We start from the raw sequence: 22,806 nt of genomic DNA, 5'->3' as shown, positions 1-22,806 counted from the left end.
TCCTGGGAAGGCAGAATGGCTTTATCTTTATTTTTACTAATGAAAAAACTAAGGCCCAGAGAGGACAAGGTATTTATCCAGGACTGCATTGTTAGGAAGTGGCAGATCTGAGATTTGGACAAACAAAGCTTGTTTTTGTGCCATGCTCTTCGGCAATTTGCTGTCCTGTCCTGCGGACATTAGCTTGTACTTCTTTAATCAGAATTTGAGAAGAAATTTTGCACAGGCCGGTCTTCTCCTGAAACACGGTCCCAAGAAGATTCAGACCAGAGATGGGTAAGGTCAGAAAGTGAGACAAAGGACTAATTTGGGGGCTAAATCTTCCTATGGAAGCTGCCTTGACCCTTCACAACCCTTTATGGGATTTAATGAAATATTGTGTAACGGCCCCAGACTCCCAGCCTTATTTGCGTTTTTGCCAAATGCAAAACCTCACAAAGCCCTCCCCATCCCCCAGCTCTTCTCTCCTTGGATTTCTTTTGATTTTCTCCTCTTTCACGGAGTGCTGATTCCTTTTCCTTCCCCCAACCACGTTTCTGTCTCTCCTGCAGATTCTTACTACCTCTTTTTTTAGGAAAAGAAGGCAAAGATAAAATCAAGTGCAAGTTCCCCGCTGCAGAAAGGAAAACACTGCCACTGTCTACTACAGCAATGATGTTAAATACACATCCTATAAAAGTGAAGGCTGAGACAGCCCCTTCCTGCCAGGATCCCTGAGGCGCTTACAGCTACATCACCAGGGCTTTTAGGAACGAGGCCCCATTATAGGAGCCAATCCGTCACTGGCACTGGCACTTCGCGAACGTTCACAAGGACGGGTGCAGATGCAGGCAGGGCTGCTGGTCCTGGCCTTATTTCTACTTGCTCCAGACCCGAGGCTGCTGTGTTTTTACTCATGGTGTATCCTCTGCCTGGAACGCTCCCCCCGCCCCCTTTCCAGAACCTGCATTTATCCATCTTCTTTGTACCGACCACCAGACAGCCACTGTCTCCAGTCTACGGAAAGGCTATTTAACAGTGATGATGCCACACCTGAGATCTGCAATTGAGGGGTGAATTATCTTAGATCTGTCAGCTTTCTGCTGTTGGCATGGCGACCGGCCAAGCCAAGCCACCATCGTCTCCTGCTGGAACTACTATCCTAGCCTTCCAACCAGTCTCCCCACCTATACTCTCCCTGTGGTGGAGTCGTCTTCTGAAACTGACTGGATTATGTCTCATCAAAGGCTCCTCCATACGCGGAGGACTAAATCCCAACATCTCCAATGGCGTGCAAGGCTCTCTACCAGCTAGCTCTTGCCCGCCGGCCGGGCTCACTATTTCAGTTCCCGAGCCCGTGTAACAAATCACCCCGGTGTGTAGTGAATTAAACATCGACAGTAATTATCTTTTCTCACACACACGCATTTTGAAGGGGGTTGGTGGGCACGGTTCTTTTCTGCTCCTCTTGGCATTAGCTGGGGCAGCTTGGAGGCCAGGGGCTGGAATCACCTACCGTCTGACCTAATCTCATGTCTGCTGGTTGATGATGACTAACCAGCTCAGACCTTGGCTGGTGCCATTGGCCGGAGCACCTATGCATGGCCTCTGCATGTGGCTTGGGCTTTCTTACAGCACGGTGGCTGGGATCCAAGGGCACATGTCCTGAGAGAGAGCCGGGCAGAAGTTTTACCACCTTTTCTAACTTAGCTTTGGCAATAAGACATGATCACTTCCACTGGATTCTCTTGGGCGGTCACAAAGGCTTGCCCAGTTTCAAGGTGTGCGTGTGGGGGGGTGGGGATAGACTTCGCCTCTTGATGGAATGTGGCCAAGGTTCTAGAAGAGCGTGTGGGGCTGAAAGTGCTCTAGTCATGTTTTGAAAAATAGAATCTGCCTCACTCATGTGCAACAATTTCCCACCCAGCTCACTAAACTCCGTATACGCGTTCATTGACCAGCATTAAGTGGTTTTTGAAAGCACGTGCACTGTTAAGATCTCTTCCTGTCTCCCTGGACCCCCGGTGCGGCTGAAACTGGGGTTGAGGTACATGCAGCAGAGAGAGGGCAAGGGGCACTCCTTTGCCTCTCTGTCCCCACCGCCTCCTTTCGGGTTCTAGAATGCTCTGTGTGTACCACTGGGAGGAGGGGCCGGGGCAGTGGCAGAGTGGTCTCTATTCTGTGGCTGCCATTGGCGGTGAGGGTGGTTCCTGGTGACCTATGTTGATGGCGAGCAGGTTCTCTTGGGATGCTGTCTACCTTAATGCCACCCCCACACTGGTGAAAAGCCCTCACTCAGACACGGCCACTGCGCCTTCTTTCATCGTTGCTTTCTGTAGTCTACACTCCAGCCCTCTCCAGGTGGGTTGTGCCCTCGGCAGGCCGGCAGCTGCCTGTGAGCCTCAGGGCTCTGTCTACTCTCTAACCCCAGTGACAATCACGTGGAGTCACAGAAACTTCTGCGGCCTCCCAACCCGAGAGCCCTCCAGACAAGAAGGCCCTGGTTTCTATGCTTATTTCCTGGGGAGGTTATCAGTGTCACCCAGGAATCGCCTCCGTCCCCATACCCTGGCCAGCAGGGATGCGAGTCTGGGTGCGTGGGTTTCTGCAGTCCAGGGGGCATCCAGCCACGGAGTGAAATGTGGCCCCGCTGCCCCCCCTCCCACCGTGAGGGCACTCCCAATCTCCGTGAGGGGTCCCCAGGAGTCCCCCTCACTTGACTTGGGTGCAAGGAGAACCAGTTTAGTGGCTTTTTACTGAAACTTGAAACTCGAGGAGTTTCTTGTTCTTTTTAGAGTTTTGTCAGGGAATGGATTCCTATTCTCTTTCCCTCCAGCTTTGATTCTGATCCTCAACTCTGGGGCAATAGGAAACTTCCCTCTGGGCACCCAGTTAATAGTCATAAAATGTGTTGGCCTCACATTCACACTCCACTTTACGTAGAATAGGGAGCCTGTCTTCCCCCAGCCATTGAAGGAAAGCGGGCATCTCTCTACTTGGGCAACCTTAGGTCGTGTGCCCCCCCCGCAGAAATTGGGGCTGCAGAAATGTCATACGTGGACTGGCTTAGACCTGTGGGGTTCCCCCGGAGGTGGCGGGCGGGGTCATTCCCACACTGCTGGGCTGTTAGTTCAGTAAGGCAGCCCGAAGTGACGTGGAAGGAGCATCTTCAGATGGGCCGTCTTGTACCTTCAGAGCATCCAGAGGACAGTACAGAAGACACTTACTGAATTACTCGCTTCCTGGCCCACCTGTCTCATTAGACTCTAAACTCCTCGAAGGCCGGGGCCATGGCCGTCTGGTCCACCTCTCAGAATGTTCCCGGGTCTAACCCCCCGCTTGGCACGTAGCCCGTGTTTCAGTAAATGTTCGCTAAGCTGAATTCAAATAAAAGGAAACAGAACTCGGGACCACGAAGGATTTCTGATCTGCCTATCTCCAAGATTAATGGGCTTCATTTACATGCAGCGGCGGCTTCTACTCTCCAACCTGCTACATTTTTCTTCTTTATTTGATATTTCCTAATGGACCCTCAGGCTTTGCTTCTTGCCTTCTTTGTCCCCTCGTTCCACAGTCTTTGGTTTGTGTGACGGTTTCTGCCCGTGCTACCCACATTTGCGGAGCCTTGCCTGGTCTGCCGAAGGACGATCAGCTCTATAACATCTGTTTCCTGGAATGTAGTGCATTTTAATTGCATCTTAAGAGCGGAGGCGTCCTGTACGGAGTTACCTTTGGGGAATTTGGTGTGGAGTACTATTGATTTATTTATAATTCATCGCCTACTCCCTTCTGACACACACACACACACACACACACACACACACAGAAACCTGAAGCTGCTGCTGTACAATGAGACAGTATTCTAAAGAAAAAACAGTTCTGGCCCTGTATCTTAGTTCTGGTTGTCTCCAGCTCACCGTGTGACCTTGGGCAACTCATTTGACCTTCACGGGCCTCGGTGTTCCTCATCTGTGTAATGGAGGGCTGAGCATGTCCCAGTGGGGGATGGGTGGGTGGCTAGATATGGATGAGGTGATGCCTACGGTTCCCTCCGGTACCACATTCTATGATCCTGAGCACGGATGTGTCAGAAACCTTGTTTGATATGCACAATTACAAGACAGTAAAGTACGAAATGGACTGTGCAAACCCAGTAGGAGGGCTCGCTTGTGAAAAGTAACCTTTTTAGCTATTCTGCACCCTGGCATGTTTGTATTGATTGACAGAATGCTTCGGGAACCCACTAAATGCTGGCATTAGCAGTATCGCTAGCACATGTCAGGACTGGAACCCCTTGAATATGATCCGACTTGATTATTTTTCCTCTCTGTTTTTGTTTTTAATAATGATGACACACCACAGATAGACAAAGACATTTTAATAACTCTCTTTAGCAAAAATGTGTCCTGGCACCCGTGTCGTTGCTGATAGCTGAGATCAGCCACACCATTTTCAGAGATCATGCAGAGAGAAAGCCGACTTCGCCTCTAAAGCAAAGTTATGACTATAATTTTCTTCAATTGCAGTCTAGTCTCATTTGATTTGTGCTCAAGGGTACTTCAATTGGATTGATTTCCACCAGTTGGAATATCTTACTGTAGCTGGAAGCCTGCAATGGAACTCACTCCAGTGATTCTGTTAGAAACCAAATGTATTTGGTATCCAGAGTGACCAAGGAGCCTGTCTGCAGGTTTGAGGAGAGTCAGGGGATGGGGGGTGGGGGGAGGGCGTCAACTTGAAATTGTATGGCACGTTACCCAGGCACAAGAAACCTCCAGGTGGGTTCACAGCTTCACCCTTTTGACAGTAATTCGCGGGCTCCCCATGTGTAATTTTCTTATTTCTTCTGACTGGGAAACCAGCAATGACCATTATGACGAGAGAAAAGCTGACACGAGCATTTGTCTGTAAGAAATCCCTATAATTAGGTACGTTAGTTAGTCAGCATTCTGCCTTGTTCTATTTTTATCTGAAGACCAGCATCCTCGCAAACATCTTTTCCACAAATTTCTGTGTTCTCTTTCTTGCCAAAAGTTTGCAAAGTCCATTTTAATCTGTGATTAAATCAAGAGGAATCTCCCACACTGTTCCCAAGCCCCTTGTATCTCTGGCAAGCAGAGAAGGTCATACATCAAATCCAGACAGTCCCTTAGCACCACGCTGCTGCACCATCCAATGGGAAAGTGGGTGACCAATTGAGCTGCTCTAAACCAGCATCTGCTGGATGCTTCCTTTTTTTCCCCGTCTTATTTTATAATAGAGAAAACAGATGCCAAAATGGATTTGTATTTATGAATCTTTTGTCACTTGTCAGGATTATTTTCCTGTTCATCTGAAGTTGTAGAAATTCATCTAGAACATTAAGTTCTTAAATGTCGTCTTATTCCCTTGGATCTACTGTATAGGGTTTGCAAAAGAGAAAAAAAAAAGAATTATGGTACATAACAGAAAACGATTGATGAAAACATAGAGCCATGCAGGATGTATATTTTAAGAAAAAGGTTTCCAAAGAGGAATCCATCATGGCAGAACTGTAAAGTGTATACTCTATCACAGAAGTTCTAGACTGTAAAATCAAGATGCCTATTTTTTTTTCTCCTTTAAAAAATATTCTATTCAGGACATAAAACCACAAGCATTTTTCTTAATAGTGCTAGCTGATGAGAAAACTAACAAACAATAATAATAATAAAAAAAAAGCCCAACTTATTGCCTGTACCAGTGGGGGTATAGAGAAAGGCAGGTGGAGAAAATTATTTTCTTAGATCCTGCATCACGATAATCTGGCTTTTTTATATGAGTGGAGGAGAGGACTCAGAGAGAGGCAGACCTTGGTATTGGTCGGGGTAGGCTAGGTTATGCTGCAGTAACAAAGGACCCAACATCTCAATGGTTTACAACAGCCAAGATTTCGTTTTGTTTGTGCAACGTGACCATGACCATGGCTGTGGCTCTGTGCCGTGTCATCCTTGCCTTGGAATTCAGGCTGAACAAACAGCTTCTACGTGAGACGTTGCTGGTTGTTGAAGAAGAGGAGAAAGAGAACATGGTGAATTCCATACTGACTCTTAAAGCTTCTCTCTGCATGTGACACCTTTCCCTTCTGCCTGCATTTCACTGTCCAAAGCAGATAATTTGGCCATGCCAGAGATAATAGGGTATATGGCCCTTAGCAGGGAAGGTCCCAAGTAAGAGTGACCATTATTATTTTTTCAATTTTATTTTTTATTTTTTAAAATTTACATCCAAATTAGTTCGCATATAGTGCAACAATGATTTCAGGAGTAGATTCCTTAGTGCCCATGACCCATTTAGCCCATCCCCCCTCCCACAACCCTTCCAGTAACCCTCAGTTTGTCCTCCATATTTAGGAGTCTCTTCTGTTTTGTCCCCCTCCCTGTTTTTATATTATTTTTGTTCCCTTCCCTTACGTTCATCTGTTTTGTCTCTTAAAGACCTCATTTGAGTGAAGTCATAGGATTTTGTCTTCCTCTGACTAATTTCGCTTAGCATAATACCCTCCAGTTCCATCCACGTAGTTGCAGATGGCAAGATTTCATCCTTTTTGATTGCCGAGTAATACTCCATTGTATATATACACCACATCTTCTTTATCCGTTCATCCATCGAGGGGCATTTGGGCTTTTTCCATACTTTGGCTATTGTTGATAGTGCTGCTATAAACGTGGGGGTGCATGTGTCCCTTCGAAACAGCACACCTGTATCCCTTGGATAAATGCCTAATAGTGCAATTGCTGGGTCGTAGGGTAATTCTATTTTTAGTTTTTGAGGAACCTCCATACTGTTTTCCAGAGTGACTGCAGCAGCTTGCATTCCCACCAACAATGCAAAAGCGATCCTCTTTCTCCGCATCCTTGCCAACATCTGTTGTTGCCTGAGTTGTTCATGTTAGCCATTCTGACAGGTGTGAGGTGATATCTCGTGGTGGTTTTGTTTTGTATTTCCCTGATGATGAGTGATGTTGAGCATTTTTTCATGTGTCAGTTGGCCATCTGGATGTCTTCTTGGAGAGGTGTCTATTCAAAGAGTGACCATTATGTAGTCCATGAGTAATCATGAGAATGGCCTCCCAGAACTTGTAGAATGGGGTGGGTGATTGACAGGGGCTCCAGCTGATGCACTTTGAAATCTGGCCTGTGTTTTGTGCCAAGGCTATACTTCCTGTGGGCTGCTCACCACCAAGGACTGTGTGTGATGGGGATACTAAGGCAGATTTGTCCCTGGGAGTCAGGGGACTCCTTTGCTAGCCAGCTTGGCTCAAGGACTCCTGGACAGCTTTGCCAAAACTTCCTTTGACAGCACGGTGATCTAGAATGCCCCATCCCCAAATCCCTCCCTCTCTCCTTTCCTTGGGGTCACCCTTGCATCACAGTCTGATACCGCTCTCAGCCTTCTCTAGCTCACTCTCTGTTTCCTTTCACACAGACATTTTGCCTAATCAAGCCCTTGAACTTTTCATTGTTGCTCGGCAGAGTCCATCACAGAACACTCTACTGGAAGAAGAAACTTAGGAGGAAGAACAAAGGTGTTGAGTGGCTCATGAATCTCTGGCATTGTTTGAATCACTTGTGTTTATAAATAAATGTGGGTGTCTGGAATAATATCTATATCCAGATACGGATATGGGGGGTATGTCCTATGTACTATTAGGATATGTCTAAATATAGACACAGATATTTAGATTCTGTACTAAATCAGTTGTGCAGAGTGCCTGTCCTGTTCATATTTCTTCTACAGATAATGGCCCCCATCACGGCCTCCTGCTAAGGAAGTAGCTCTTAACAGCCATGTGTTGCACCATGTAATTGCACCTCTGCCTAAAGGCACGTGGACCAGAGGTCTAGATCAAAGAGCAGCCAATAACAGACTGCCAATAGCCTATGCAGTGATGTTGTGTAAAAAGCTGTGTTGAAATACATGCAACAGTGATGGCGGGGATGGGGAGGAAATCATTTATCTTGGGATTTAAACTAGAACTTGCCTTAGTTCACGTTCTCCCAGGAGCAGATGCTGAGAGAGTAACTTGGGTATAGAAAGTTTATTCAGAAGGTGTGATGATTGATTTTGTGTTAACCTGACTGGCCTAAGGGATGCCTGGATAGCTGATCAAATATTATTTCTGGGTGTTTCTGTGAGGGGTTGTCTGGATGAGGTTAGCATTTGATTCAGTAGACTGAGTGAAGAGATCCACCCTTAGCAGGGGTGGGCATCATATGGTTCCTTGGGGGCTCAAACAGAACAAAAAGGCAAAAGGAGGTCAAATTCTTTCTTCTGGGGCTGGGATATTCATCTTCTCCTGCCCTTAGACATTGAAACCCCCGGTTCTCAGGCCTCTGGAATCTGACTGAATTATATCACTGGCTTTCTTGTTCTCTAGCTTACAGATGACAGACTGTGGGACTTCTTGGCCTCCATAACTGCATGAACAATTCCTATAATAAATTTCTTTTTCTTTTTTCTTTTCTTTTCTTTTCTCTTCTTTTCTCCTTTCTTTCTTTCTTTCTTTCTTTCTTTCTTTCTTTCTTTCTTTCTTTCTTTCTTTCTTTCTTTCCTTCCTTCCTTCCTTCCTTCCTTCTTTCTTTCATCTATCTACTTACCTACCTACCTACCTACCTATCTATCCCATTGGTTCTCTTTCTCTGCAGAACCCTGAATAACACAAGAGGTGATCACTAGTAGAGACTAGGGAAAGTGGGACATTTAGGAGAGAAAAATTAGTAAAGAGTTAATGAGTGGCTACCAGTGTGGGGCACCTGAAGCTCAGCCCTATTGAGAACCTTGGAGAAACCATAGGAGATTCATGCAGAAACCATCCTGCTGGACACAGAAGCTAGACAATTTACTCACTGAGTGCTGTCACCCATCAGTTTCTACTTCAAAAGCATTAACTCCTTTACTCTTCTGGGTTGCACCTGCCACAGCCGAGCAGGTTCCCATGGATCTCAGGTGGAGAAGTTGAAAGTTGCTTGAACAGGGAAGCTCAGCCTGCCGGAAATTTTCTACCACAGCTGCGGTCAACTTAAGGTTGACAGCATCCGCAAAGACTTCTAAGGAGAGGAACAGGAAAAGGAATAGAAAAGGCAGAGAAAAGCATGAAACAGAAGGCGCTGTAAGTGAGCAAAAAATATCAAGAAGCTGATACTATGAGCCAGAAGCCGGGAGGTAGAAGACCTGAGGCAGAGAAAACATATATATTGAGGGGCTAGTGAGTTCATTGGTTGGTTAGTCATTGGACTATCTACCCAGAGATCGGGAGTAGCTATTTCTGCGGAGGGGCATTAACCCTTATTTCCTTCTCCATCCTCTACCTTGCAAGGCAACATCAGTGCTTCTTAGTAGATAAAATTTCTTACTAAACTTTGTATCACTCTGACTAGAGATTAAATCCCTAGTTCCAAGGATAGGATAGAAACTAGAAATAGAGGGGCGCCTGGGTGGCGCAGTCGGTTAAGCCTCCGACTTCAGCCAGGTCACGATCTCGCGGTCAGTGAGTTCGAGCCCCGCGTCGGGCTCTGGGCGGATGGCTCGGAGCCTGGAGCCTGTTTCCGATTCTGTGTCTCCCTCTCTCTCTGCCTCTCCCCCGTTCATGCTCTGTCTCTCTCTGTCCCAAAAATAAATAAACGTTGAAATTAGAAATAGATTCCCTCCCCCCCCCCCCCAAATAAATCGGTTTTAATGCAGATTCTCGGGGCGTGGGTGACACATAAGAAGCATTAATACCTCCTTCTGAGTTTCGGAGACCCAGCGGGGAAGAACGAGGAACGCTTGCCCAAAAAGGGAGCGTAAGGTGGTTATGGTTTCTCCCCATTCCTGCTTTGGTGCTGTGGTGCAAGGCTCACTGGTGCCCTGCCTTTGCTAACGAGGGAGAAAGAGCCTTTTCCCAGCAGTCTCAGCAGGTGTAGCAGCAACACCATAGCCCTGGTGTGTGTCCTATTGGGTAGGCTGTCCGGCAAGACTGCTAGGAAGTCCTTGCTCTCTTTAGGGCCAGGTGGGTGTGGATCTCTTACCAAGGATGGCTGAGCATTCAAAACCCACATATCCCAGGCCCAATTAAGCCACCGATCCTTTAAAAATACCTAGCTAAAATAAGTCATAGTTTTACATTTTAAGAGTAAAATTGGTTTCTAAAAGTAAACAGTTATATTATTGTCAAGGTGCATCATTCAGCTTTATATTTAAGGTCTGTAAATTTCAACTACTTTAGGGGAGAGTTTGGGGACCGAAGGAAGTCTTGTTCCACTGTGGTGTTTGTTTGGCAGGGGTAGGAGTTGCCCAGGACCCCTTCAAAGAGAGTGTCCTCCAAATTAATACAATGAAAATGTCCTATAAGCTTTATCTACCATCCCTTCCTTTCTTGGCCACTGATGAACATGACACCAAGAAAATATTCCAGTCCTCCCTTATCTATTCCCTTCCCCCATCAAAATGTACCTGTGCAGTGTCCCATTACCATGGTGCTTGTCTAAGGTGCTCAGTGGCTTCTGAACTTTCCTATACTGGGATTTTGCCCTTTTCGTGGAGAACCCTTGAGGATGCTGCCTTTCCTAGGTTGGCTTCTCAGAGAGGCAGATGCTGAGATACAGTTAGGAAAGCCAAGAGTTTACTGGGGAGTTATACCTGTGAAAGCAAAAGAATATGAAGCAGATTGCACAGTGGGAACATTCAGGCAGCAATGCAGGTGGGATAAAGCCTGTGCCAACCCCGTGGAGAACCCCCAGAGGAAAGACTGCCCATTTTAGGAGCACTGTGTTGGGTGGGAATGGCTAGCTCCTGTACCACTGTCTTGCTCGGTCATTGCCTGGGAACCACTCTGAGAAGAGCACGACCTTTGCCTGAAAGGGGAGACCTTTGCCTGGAGACATTATCAGCTGAAGGCTGTCGGTGGCCCGTGCTCCTTGAAGCCGGACAGTGAGTTCTTTCTCAGAGAGGGCTCTGAGTGATGCATCTCTGTGTCTGCCTCGGCTGCCTTAACCAAAGGAAAGACTGTATAATGTGGACACTTTAAGGCATTTAAGGTGGGCGGAGGAGGGAGAAATCTTTAGTGTTTATAAATTATTTACTCAGGGCCTACTTTGTGCTGGCTGCTTTTACAAAGCATGTGTGTTCTGACACTTTGAGCAAAAGAAGAAAAGAGAGAGAGGAGATGGATTTTTTGTTATTGTTGTTTCCTTCCCCGCTCCTTGTCTCCTTGTTGTCTATTGTCTGGCTGTCTTGTTTGGCAGAATATTTAAATCCTACATATCTTTCAAGGCTCAGATCAGGATTGTCATGGTGACAAAATATTTGAAATCGGGACTCTCCCAGAAAGTCAGGGACTTATTTGAAAGCCTGTGCCTTCAAATGACCAGTGCTGGCCAGCCTTGTGGCTTTTCTGTAGGTAGAAGAATTTTTTTTCTTTAATTTTTGTTTTTGTTTGGTCTTAACAGTGACTGTTTTTCACCTTCATCAAATTCATAGCTCACTGGGGCAAGGTGTCCCATTAGACACCTGTGGCTTGTCCTGGATCAAGTCTCCACATTTTTAGGAACAAATTCCTTACTCTATTTAGACACATATTGACATCTATCTTTCCTCCCTCCATAATAAAGAAAGATTCAGAGAGGAATTTATTTTTAACAAGTTTTGTATTTCTTGAAAAAATTATTCTTCTCTGGCATTTTCTCCAAAGATGGCTATAATAATCTCTCTCATTCTTTATGCTCTGCAAGAATCTTGCCATTCTTCCATTGAAAATGGGGTCTAGTTCACTTCCCTTAGCATCTGGGTGGGCTTGTAATTGCTCCCATCGAAAAGAAGTAGCAAAAGTGATTGTTTGTGATTTTCGAGGCTAGATTACATTAAGACCTGCAGTTTCTTGTGTCTTTTGGGACACTCACAGTTGGAACCCAACCGCCATACTGTGAGGAAGTCCAAGCATCCCATGGAGAGGCTTATGCGGAGAGGGACTGAGGCCCTGGGCCCATGCCCCCGGTGGAGCTCCAACCCCACTCCCACTTGCCAATCATGGAAGTGAGCTATCTTGAAAGGATTCCTTCAGGCCACAGTCTGACTGCTCAGGCTGATGCCACATGAAATAGAGATGAGCCTTCCTCACGGAGTCCTCTACATATTGTAGACAATGACTATTGCTATTTTAAACCACTACATTTTGGGACTATTTGTTACTCAGCAAGAACAGCTAAAGCACCTTCACTTTGTGGCCTCCCTAAAGAGAATTTATTTCTGTCCCTTTAAGGACTGATATGATGGATAATTCCATTATCTTGTACTGTGCAGTGATCTCAGGGAAAGATGACTCAGGAAATTAATTTCCAGATAGTTGTGATACAGACTCTCCAAAAATGCTGCTTTTTCAGAGCTGAGGATTCATGGCTCCTTTGGTTTTTCAGTTGACTGTTCTTGAGTCTGTAATTTCCCCCCTGGCCATTTTCACAGATGAATGAATCCTCACAAGGTTTGGATTTACACAATTCACCCAAATTTACCAGTGTGATCTTTCATGGTGCTTATTTCCCAAGAATCTTTAGAAGTAAGTATTCCTATTTTTTATCTTACTGAGAATTATGTGAGGCTCTGACTTTGAGGAACACTCTCTTCTCCCCCTTGTCTTTATCCCCGGATTTTCCAGACCATGTTCTGTAGAACCCGATTCCCTAGAACATTATTGGTTTTTCGCAGAGAGGCAAATTAGTTTGGGAAACACCGGATACTTTCTCATTCTTTTAGAGACTGACGATGCTCATTAGAATCCAAGAGTCTTGCAGTCAAGAAACTGATTTCAATTATTTATTTATTCAAACAGCGTTTATTGACCACCTATTCTGACTCAGGCTTTGTAGAGGCGCTGGGTGCATAGCAGTGAACAAATCTACACGGTCCTCCCTGAACAACTGCAACTCATTTGTAATTATAATCGTAGTGACTACTATGTAGAAAAAGAGCCGTGCGCCACAGAAAGAATGGAGGGGGATCTGCATTAGATTGAGGGATGGGAAAAGCATCTCTGAGACCGGGTGGAAGAGGTGTGTTAGCCAACTGAACAGTGCTCTAGACAGAAAACACAGCACACACACAAAGGCCAAATCTGTCAATTCTCCTTTCCCTCTCAACTCCTGATCACCCGGTCCCCAGTCCAGGTTGTCTGGAACATAAATCACACAGCCATTCTTCCCTTCGGAAGGGTAACTGTACTTTCTCAGGCTTAAACATTCTCGTGCTTATCTTAGTTTTACTCATCTCTGGCCCCAAGTGCAGTTGGTGACCAAAGTTCTGAAATGTCTTTTTGTTGAAGTTTAACAAATCTGATTTTTTTTTACTTAGAAAATTTTTTTTAATGTTTAATTATTTTTGAAGAGGAGAGAGACAGAGTATGAGCGGGGAAGGGGCAGAAAGAGAGGGAGACACAGAATCCGAGGCAGGCTCCAGGCTCTGAGCTGTCAGCGCAGAGCCTGATGCAGGGCTCGAACTCAAGAGCCGTGAGACCATGACCTGAGCCGAGGTTGGATGCTCAACCGACTGAGCCACCCAGGCGCCCTAAGTTTAGCTAATTTTAAATGTAATTGAACTCCACATAGCTTAGATAGTGGGGCTTTGTTGGGGGTGGGGCGGGGGGTGATGGTGTTGGTAAGAAAACCCCAGGGGAACCTTCCTGGAATTTTTCCAGGGACAAATATCCCAGGAGAATGCTAGGATGTGCAGTCATCTTAGAGCAATGGAAAGACGAGTTCAGAGTATGCTCATGACCGACATTCCTACATTGGAGGGAGGAATGGTGCCTGCGTCTTCCATATTTAGGCTTCACCAGGCCCGGTCCCTGTGCTACTGAAATGCCTGGTGTTCTTTCTCTATCTGGCAAATTCTTTCTTGCTTCAGTTTCAAACTCACCTCCTTCAGGAAACATGTTCAGGCAAGGTAGGGATAGGTGTGGACTCATGTTCTAATGTGCTTATCCTGAGGCCCATCTCCCCGTGTTTTGACTCACTTTTCAGTGTTTGGGGTCCTGGGTTTTTGGGGTACAGGGGCCCTCCTTTGCTGTGTGAGGCAGAATGTAGAAAATGTCTCCTGTGCCCGAGAACAGCTAAAAGAAGCTGAGTGTCAAAGATCACAGAGTGAGTGAATATAGGTTCAGAACAGAGAGCTGTCTGGTCCAAGGTCTGGGTAAGTGATTTATTGCTGTTCTGATATTTATCCAAACGCCATGTACATTCTTGGGCGTCTGTTGACTTGTTGCCAATTTCCTGAGGCTGTTTTCCCAAGTGAGCCGGGGATACCCACAGGGGTATCTGAGATCATTTGGAAACGCATGCAGAGGCACAGGCTTTATTTTAGGGGTTACGTCTTTATTGTAATGAATGTTAGAAAAAAAAAACCCCGCAATGAACATATGCAACTTGAGACCTGCCAGGTTCTGTTTCTTAGTATAAGGTCATCCAGGTTAAAACCAAATGATTGATGGAAAGTCAACTTAGAGACACATCATGAGTAAATGGGAGTATAGGCTGTGAGGGAAAAGTATCAAAAGGGTGGTATGCAAATTACGGAGTCCTAAGGGATTCAACACTCAGTCCAAAATGTTCCCCTTTTCAAGCGAACCGCTCTTTGATGGAGCGCGTGTGTTTATTTAGCACACATTTATCAAGATGAGTGTGATACGACTTTTGCCCTTGAGGAACTTACAGTAAAAACAGGCTCATAAACAAATGATCACGGTTCAGAAACAACAGCTAACATTTACTATAAACTAGTCATCTGCAGGGGCTTTGCCTGCCAATGATCTCATCCGGTTTCACAGGAATGATTGAAAGTGGATTTGACTTTTGTATCCATTCTACAGATGTGGAAACTGAGAGAAAGAGAGATGAAGTGACCCAGCTGGCAGCAGCGGAGCAGGATTCAGAACCCAGGCACTGGAGCTTTGAAGCCGGGTTCTAGTAGCAAAGTATACACAGGCCCAGGAGAGAACAGGTGACTCAGGGACAAATTGGGAGAGCCGAGGAAGGCCTGCTCAGAAAGGGGGCCGCTCAGGAGGGCTTGGGTGCCTCAGTTAAGTGTCGATCTCTTTTGAATGTTTTTTTTTTTAATTTATTATTTATTTTTGAGAGAGAGAGAGATAAGAGTGTAAGTTGGGGAGGAGCAGAGAGAGAGGGAGACACAGAATCTGAAGCAGGACCCAGGCGCCGAGCTGTCAGCACAGAGCCGGATGCGGGGCTCGAACTCATGAACCGCGAGATCGTGACCCGAGCTGAAGTTGGGCGCTTAACCAACTGAGCCACCCAGCTGCCCCAAGCGTCCAGCTCTTGATTTTGTCTCAGGTCATGATCTTGCAGTTTGTGGGTTTAAGCCCCGTGTCGGGCTCTGTGCTGACAGTGTGGAGTCCGTCTCTCTCTCTCCCTCTTTCTCTGCCACGCCCCTGTTTGCATGTGTGAGTGCGCGTGCTCCCTCTCTCACTCAAAATAAATAATTAAACTTAAAAAAAAAAAGGGAGACCTCAGGCTCTGAGAATTCTACATGGCGAAGACAATAATTGCAACAGCAGGAAGATGGGAAAAGATGGATGGAGTTTGGGATAGGTATGAGTACTTCAGTGTGTGGTTGGAGTTGAGGAAGAATACTAGGATGGGTGGGAAATTAGTTTATGATTTACGGGCCGCTGTGGTGAGAGGACCCAGGCTGTTAAGTAGCTCAGGTTTTCCAGAAGCAGATCCTGAGCTGCGGATCTGGCCGCCAAGTGATGAACAAGGAAATGCTCCACGGAGAAATCAGCCAGGGGGTGAGGATGAGGGGACGGGGGAGAATCGGACAGAGGCCCGCAGAGTGGAGTTCAGGCTAGTCCCGCAGGAAGCTCTGGGACAGAAGTTCTGCCCCAGAGCTGTCCTTAGCCAAGGCTCCCTCGCCCCAGAGTCGTTGGGTAGGAGCCAAAGATGGGGGCACATAAATTCCCAGGAGCTTCCAACTTTCTGTGCACAGGGACAAAGTAGACTCCAGTAGCCTGAGGGCAGTCTTCCAAAAAAAACGATTTCCAGGTGCTGCCGTTTGGGGAAAAAACAAACAAACACACACAAAACAAACTAAACAAAAAAACACATTGAAGGCAAGATTATCAAATGGTAAAAATGGATCTGATTTGAAGAGACCTAGTTTTGGGGGGGCACTAATGGTGTCTGCTATAATGAAGTTTGGAATCAAAAGACATCTTTCTGGAAAGGCCGTGATGGGGACAAGGGAACTGACACAATGTTGTCCAGCTGGCATAGCTGACCCAATGGCCCCCAGTAAATCTTTTTTGCTAGAACCTATATTTTTCCTCCCAACGGCCTTTGATCGTATCTTTCCTCTCAAAATAATGTTCTCTCCTTTGTATTTAAGAATTGAAAACTTTTCATGAGTTTATCTTAATTCCTATAATAAAGTTGCCTGATAAAAATTCTATTATTAACTCACTTATAAAAACCTTAATGAAAACTGCGTTATAGAGGTGGCTCGACAACACATTGGTTAAGGTTATCTGATGAATTGTTTGTTTCATCTACCTAATATTTTTCAACTTACTGTTTTTTTTCCAGGAGATATGGCTCACATATCAGCCAGGAACCCTTCCTTTGCTTGTTGAGAAGTAACACAATGAAGATTCAAGGTGCTTTGTGTAGGGTGAGTAGGAATTGGCACTGGATACCCCCAACCTCTCTTCTAGCTTTTCCTCCTCACTGCATATTCTACTCTGTACGCCTTGTATTTGAACAATGGGACAAGGCAGCAGAGGGGCCAGTCTATGGTTTGGACCCCCCTGTCTTCACTTCAAATGATATGATCAATTGGTCAGAGCCCAACGTCTAGGTCTTTCCTCTTCTTATTGCGTGCATGTTAATTGTAGGTTTCTGATTTTTTTAAGTAATAAAATGTTGGGGCAAAAGTAATTTCTACATATATGAATAAAATATATGGCATCTAGCAAAAAAAAAAGGAATTAAAACTTTAAAAATTAATGTAATTCTATTGAACTCAAAGGGTTCAGACTTAAAGATCAATAGAAAATTATATAAATGCAGCATAAATGCTGTATGTAGGTTTACAGATAACTTCTGGGACTTGGCCCAATCCTGCTAAGACAAGATTGACTGGGGAGTCCTGGATTATCAGCTTACATGTAGACAATAGTTGAAGCCAAATCTTGTAGGATTGTTAAAGAAAGGGACAGTTTTCAAATAACGTTATCAAGTTTAACGTGTGTTAGCAATTTGAAGTTTCAGTCTAGTGTAATTCCATTCAATCTAGGCCTTTTGTCAAGGCCAGTGCTATCCAATGGCAATATAATAGGAGCCATAGGTCACTTAAAATTTTCTAGTAGCCATGTTTAAACAAAGTGAGAAGAAACAGGTGAAATTACTTTTACCAAGATAAAATTTAATCCAATATACCTAAAATATAATTTCCAAATGTCATCAATAAGAAAAGTTGTTAATGAGGTGTTTTACGTTTGTGGATGAAGTCTTTGAATCCAGTGTGGATTTTTCAGGTTTATAGCATATTCCAATTTGTAGTATTGGACAGCACACATCCAGGTATTTGAAAAAACATAGCTCAATGGCATCATATGCCAATTTAACTTTGGCAAATTCAAATGTATGAGCATCCGCTCCCCATTTCCCTAGAAAAAAGAACAAGTCATTTAAGTAGTGTGGACTGCTCAGTTTATATTCCACTCTGTGAGTTTTTCTTTCTTTCTTTCTTTCTTTCTTTCTTTCTTTCTTTCTTTCTTTCTTTCTTTCTTTCTTTCTTTCTTTCTTTCTTTCTTTTCTTTCTTTCTTTCTGTTTTATTTACTTTGAGAGACAGAGAATAAGCAGGAGGGGAGAGAGAGAGAGAGAGAGAGAGAGAAAGAGAGAGAGAGAATCCCAAGTAGGCTCCACGCTGTCAGCATAGAGCCTGGTGTGGGGCTCTATCTCTTGAACAATGAGATCATGACCTGAGCCAAGATCAAAGTCGGATACTTAACTGACTGAGCCACCCAGGTGCCCCAACATTCTGCTCTGTAAGTTTCTATCCTGGGTGTGCTTTCACAGAGGTAAATTTGCTCTCTCCTACCTGACCTGAGTCCCCATCTGCCTCTTATGATATGCTTGTCATGCTACATTTAGTGTGTTCCTAGCACTTAAAGATATTTATTATTTCTTACAACAGAACCTCTAATGCAAGCCAGCTGCTTCATATGGCATTCATTTGAAAAATACTCATGAGTTCGATCACTGGAGGAAAATCTGCCTGTGATGGGCTCAGTGAGAGGTACCAGTTTGTTGATTTCCAATATGGAGCAAGTCAACTTGGCCGCAACAAATCTAGCCATCGATATGCAAGAGAGAAAAACTCCTATAGTTTATGGACAATTTGATGAAAATTTAAGGCTAATTTTGACTTTGTGAGTTTCACCTTATGGACAGAAAAGTCAAAGAGAAAGCTGTTAGTCCACTGCAGTAAAATGGGCCTTTCATTGCCTGGTCATCTGTTGAGCCCTCGTGATGGGCCAGACATGGTCTCCTTCTTACCTTGACTCCCAGTTCATGCACACTCAGGACCTATGAGTCCTATGAGTACCCGAGGGCACATCCCCAGCTGATGGATGAATCGCATTCAGGCCCCTTCCCCACTCCATTGTCCCACATTCACTCTCCTTCTTGCTCAGAACTTTTCTTTAATTCAAAATTAGTTTTTCCTGTTTCATTCCCTCTGAACCCTGCTTCCTTTTCGCTGTAGAGAAGATGGCCATTTTGATGAAGAATCGGTCCTGTGGATGCTAATCCATGAATCTCTAAGGTAAGGTGTGTGTTGGGAGCACATGCCTGTACAAACAGAACTCCCTCTTCAAAGAAAAGACTTTGAAAGCAAGAATGAAGTTGGATAGCTCTTCAAATGGTTTCAAAATTGCCCCTGGAAAGAGATGATAGGGATCATATGACTGGGTCTCACTGTTAAATGCTGGTTGGTGCATGTAAGCAATAATGTTAAGGTCTTCCTGGCAATCCAACTTTGTGATTATAACAACCCTTTCCCTAGATTTGGCCTTCTCACGTTTTCCTTGAACTTTCTGCCAAGTGTTTCTTCAGAATGTGGCATCACAGATGGGAGTTGCCTGGAAAAAGATCCTTTACCTTTTAAGGCTATTTATCTTCTAAGACACTAAAATCATAATTTGTGATAGCTTTAATAGAGTTTAAATGAATGAATAGATTTAGCATTTATGTTATTTGGAGTTTATAATTTCAGCTGTAAAGTAGGATTTTTATGGTTTTGTGGACTTAGGCAAAAGTAGATGTGCATCCAAGCTAATATAGATTTCAGCTTTTATGTATTAAAAATGGAAAATTTATAGCATATTCATCAATTTGGGAAATTAAAATGTTATCTTTATCTTTACAAAAATTGAAAACCAGTCATTATATCTTGTAATAGAGATTAAATAAATAAAATAAACTTCTAACATAACATAAATTTGACACTTTCATTATTTTTCTCTAAATGTGGTGCTTGTGACAGTTCACTTGGCACTAAGAGGATATTACCTTCGGTTAGTAATGAAATCTGGTTCTGAGAAATTTAGGTTCTCACTAGATTCTAAGTTTCTCAAGGTCAGCCCCAGGTCTCTGTCTTCCTGGCATCTAGCACATAGTAGGCCTACAGTATATATGTTGAACCAACAGGTAACTTTGGGTCTGTCAGGCCCCAAGAATTGTGACTTACAGAAGTGGAAAGTCTTGGGGGTATGATTCCTTAAATATGAGGAATGAGAAGACAAGGGAGGGCCCCACTGTCTCGTAAGCACCTACTGTGTGCCGGGCATTCTGATTGTTGTAGTGATGCCACACTATGTCTGTGGTGCTGGCTCAGGGTCTACGGAGTTATCTATATTCACTAAATACTCATTGACCTTTAAAAACCAGGAATAGACCAAATCCCATTACCGTTAAGTCAGTTAGGAGGAGAAACCACACACAATTGAAGTATTTCTAGGTGCTTCTTGGTGGTTCCTTTATTTCAAGAACTTTCCAGGACAGGGAATGACCTTGCATTGTTCCCAGGGTCCATGCTAATGGGATTAGCCTTGGAATAGTTTCTTGGTTATTATCCAAGCCTTCCTGGCTCATTTTAGAGTCGCGTTTGGCCCACGCAAGGTGAGGACAAGCCCTGCCCCAGAAGTTCAGCACAGGGTCATGGACTTTCTTCTTTCTAACTATGTTCCAGGCTAAAGTTATCCAGCGAGTGGCTTCTGTTGTAAGAAAACCAATATCACGTCCATCCTGAGTAAGTTTACACAGTTACCTAACCTCTCCACGTAAGTGAAAATTCTGATATCTAACTTGGCAGTTGAGAGTGAAACGAGTTTATTAATCTGCAGACTGCTGGCAGATGGTATCCGTTCTCCATTGTCAAAATAATGCCTTGTAACAAGTGACCACAAAACCTCAAGGGCATGTGACAATAAGTGTTTATTGTTCATGTGTTTGGGTCCCCTGGGGGTTGGCGAGATGGTTTGGCTGATCTAGGCTGGGCTTGAGCACATTTCCGCGGCTTGCCTAGCTGTCAGCTGGCCGATCTAGGCTGAGACATCCGGGGAACTTCCGCTCAAGCCCGCATGTCTCTCTTTCTCTGTCTGGCCAGCTTGGGCACGTTCCCGTGGAGGCAGCAGAGGTACAAGAGAACAAGCTTTAATGTGCAAGCCCATTGCAAGTGTCTGCTTATGAGACATCTGCTAACATCCCATAAGGCAAGAGCCAACATGAGCACGTGAATGATTTTGATTGAGTTTAGCATCAAAGAGTGAGATGGGTCACCCTGCCCATGGAGGAAGGCAAAGGCTCCCAAGCAAGCTATATGGCAATAGGCATGGATACAATGAGGGGTAAAGATTTGGGGACATTCTGTAATATACCCCAACAAACACTGGATGGTTTTAAAGAACAGCTGGCAGGGGCACCTGGGTGGCTCAGTCGGTTGAGTGAGTCGGGTCATGATCTCATGGTTTGTGGGGTCGAGCCCCGATTGGGCTCTGCGCTGACAGTGTGGAGCCTGCTTGGGATTCTCTCTCTCCCTCTCTCTCTCTGCCCCTCCCCCACTCACACCCTCTCGCTCTCAAAATACTAAATAAAACTTTAAAAAAGAAAGGTGCTATCCAGCACCTGAACTTCTTCCCTATGTGTGGGGTACTGGTATATAGGTCTTGGTGAGAGGCAGAACCCTTCTCCTCTGAAGGAAATGAAAACAACTGGAGATACCTGGTTTCCCAGTGTTTCTGGCCTTTAGTGCACAACTCCATGATCTAGTCCCAGCTACCCCAGTATCTTTGTCTGGAGCCCTGAATCTGGAGCTGGGATACAAGGAAGGTGGTGGTGGTGGAGGCCACATACAGTTTCAGGACAGATGTGTTAGTGGTGGTTTCCTATGAGTGATGGCAGAATGATTGCATCAATGGTCCTAATTTGTCACCCCTCCCCCCCCCCCCAGTATCAGGGCGTTTATTGTGTGGTTTTTCAGTTCCCTTACCAAAGAGGCAGAATCTATTTCCCTACTCCTTAAACTGAGGGTGGTCTTGTGATTTGCTTTGGCCGAACTTTTGATAGTGCTCCAGTTCTGAGCCTTGGTCTCAAGAGACATTACATGCCTTGCAATTCCTTTGCTCCTCTCCATGAGAACCCACCTGGTCTAGACATGGTGGAGGATGAGGGACATGTGGAGCCGAGCAGAGTCACCACAGTTGTTCCTGGTGAGGCCAGCCTAGGAAAGCCAATAGTTGACCAATGTGGAGCCTCACCAGTGGCCCTGCCGAGATTACAACGCTGCCTATGAGCCTCCGAATGACGCCAGGCACGTGTGCAACAAACATACGTTATCATACGTGCCTGGGTGTTTGGGGCTGTTTGTTAGCCTTACTGCTGACGCACCTAACTGATACACTGTGTCCAGTGCTAGACTAGTTGTGTGGTGGGAGTTTGAGTAGTTCTGTCCGCCATCTTTGTTCGTGTCTATTTTCAGAGCCTGGTCCTCCAGAATTCTTGGCAATTATGCGAGTTACCCAGGACCTTCTCAGCAAATTCCCTTTGTGCCTGCATCAGCCACAGCCCATTTCTGGTTCCTACACTTAAGAACTCTGTCTAGTAGGGTGCAAGTGTAGTGCTAGCTCTTATTATTATTCTCCCATTTCTGTTTCTGTTTGAACTGGCACTTATCTTCCTAAACTTGTTTCATTCACAAATTAAATAGCGTCTGACACTCCGTCTTCCTCGAAAAGCCTCTCCTGACTAATTGGGAAGTGCCAATTTCTTCTCCTATCTCGGGTGCCAGCAACTTCTCAGCCTTACTTGTCACTGCCTTCCACCATCCTCAGAGCAGCAGCGGGACAACTGCCACTGTTCTCACATACGTGATTCATCTGTCAGGGGTTTACAGAGTTGTCAGTGTTTGTTCGTGTCAACATCACCTACTATAGAGCCCGAGTGCACGGTGGACACAGATGGTGTTGATTTAATTGATTTTTCGAACAGCACGTAGTCGTTCGCTTGATTCAGGTGAGTACATCAGCCTTTTGATGATGACGAACAATTCAGATATTGGGTGGAGACAGGCAGTTGGTGGCCAGACAAACTTGCTTCAAAGGAGGTTATCTGAACCGAGCTGCGTCTCTGGCTTCTCTCATCAGAATCTGAGAAGTCTCCTGGGAGCAACTGGCGTAATGGAAAAAATGGGACCCTTGGAGTCAAAGAGCCGAGTTTGTATCCTGGCTCAGTGCAGTAAGTGAATTACTCAGCCTCTCCAAGCTTAAG

The 22,806-nt window shown here is 45.1% G+C and overlaps 1 long non-coding RNA gene across 3 annotated transcripts in view; it reads left to right on the top strand.

The window, feature by feature from the left end:
• The window catches only part of LOC113594153 (uncharacterized), an 84,948-nt gene that overhangs the window by 58,997 nt on the left and 3,145 nt on the right, over positions 1 to 22,806 (top strand). Inside the window, exons 3-9 of one of the 3 annotated variants that reach the window (XR_008298042.1) lie at positions 14,834 to 14,964; positions 16,563 to 16,647; positions 18,746 to 18,805; positions 20,231 to 20,290; positions 22,019 to 22,145; positions 22,247 to 22,551; positions 22,683 to 22,773. This is a non-coding gene — a long non-coding RNA (uncharacterized LOC113594153). The remainder of the gene's footprint in view (positions 1 to 14,833; positions 14,965 to 16,562; positions 16,648 to 18,745; positions 18,806 to 20,230; positions 20,291 to 22,018; positions 22,146 to 22,246; positions 22,552 to 22,682; positions 22,774 to 22,806) is intronic. The other 2 variants (XR_008298043.1, XR_008298044.1) reach the window with 2 other exon arrangements.

The sequence above is a fragment of the Acinonyx jubatus genome, chromosome C2 (assembly GCF_027475565.1).
Source record: "Acinonyx jubatus isolate Ajub_Pintada_27869175 chromosome C2, VMU_Ajub_asm_v1.0, whole genome shotgun sequence".
NCBI lineage: Eukaryota > Metazoa > Chordata > Mammalia > Carnivora > Felidae > Acinonyx > Acinonyx jubatus.
Note: the sequence above shows the minus strand (reverse complement) of the source record. Positions and strands in the feature narration are given on the sequence as shown.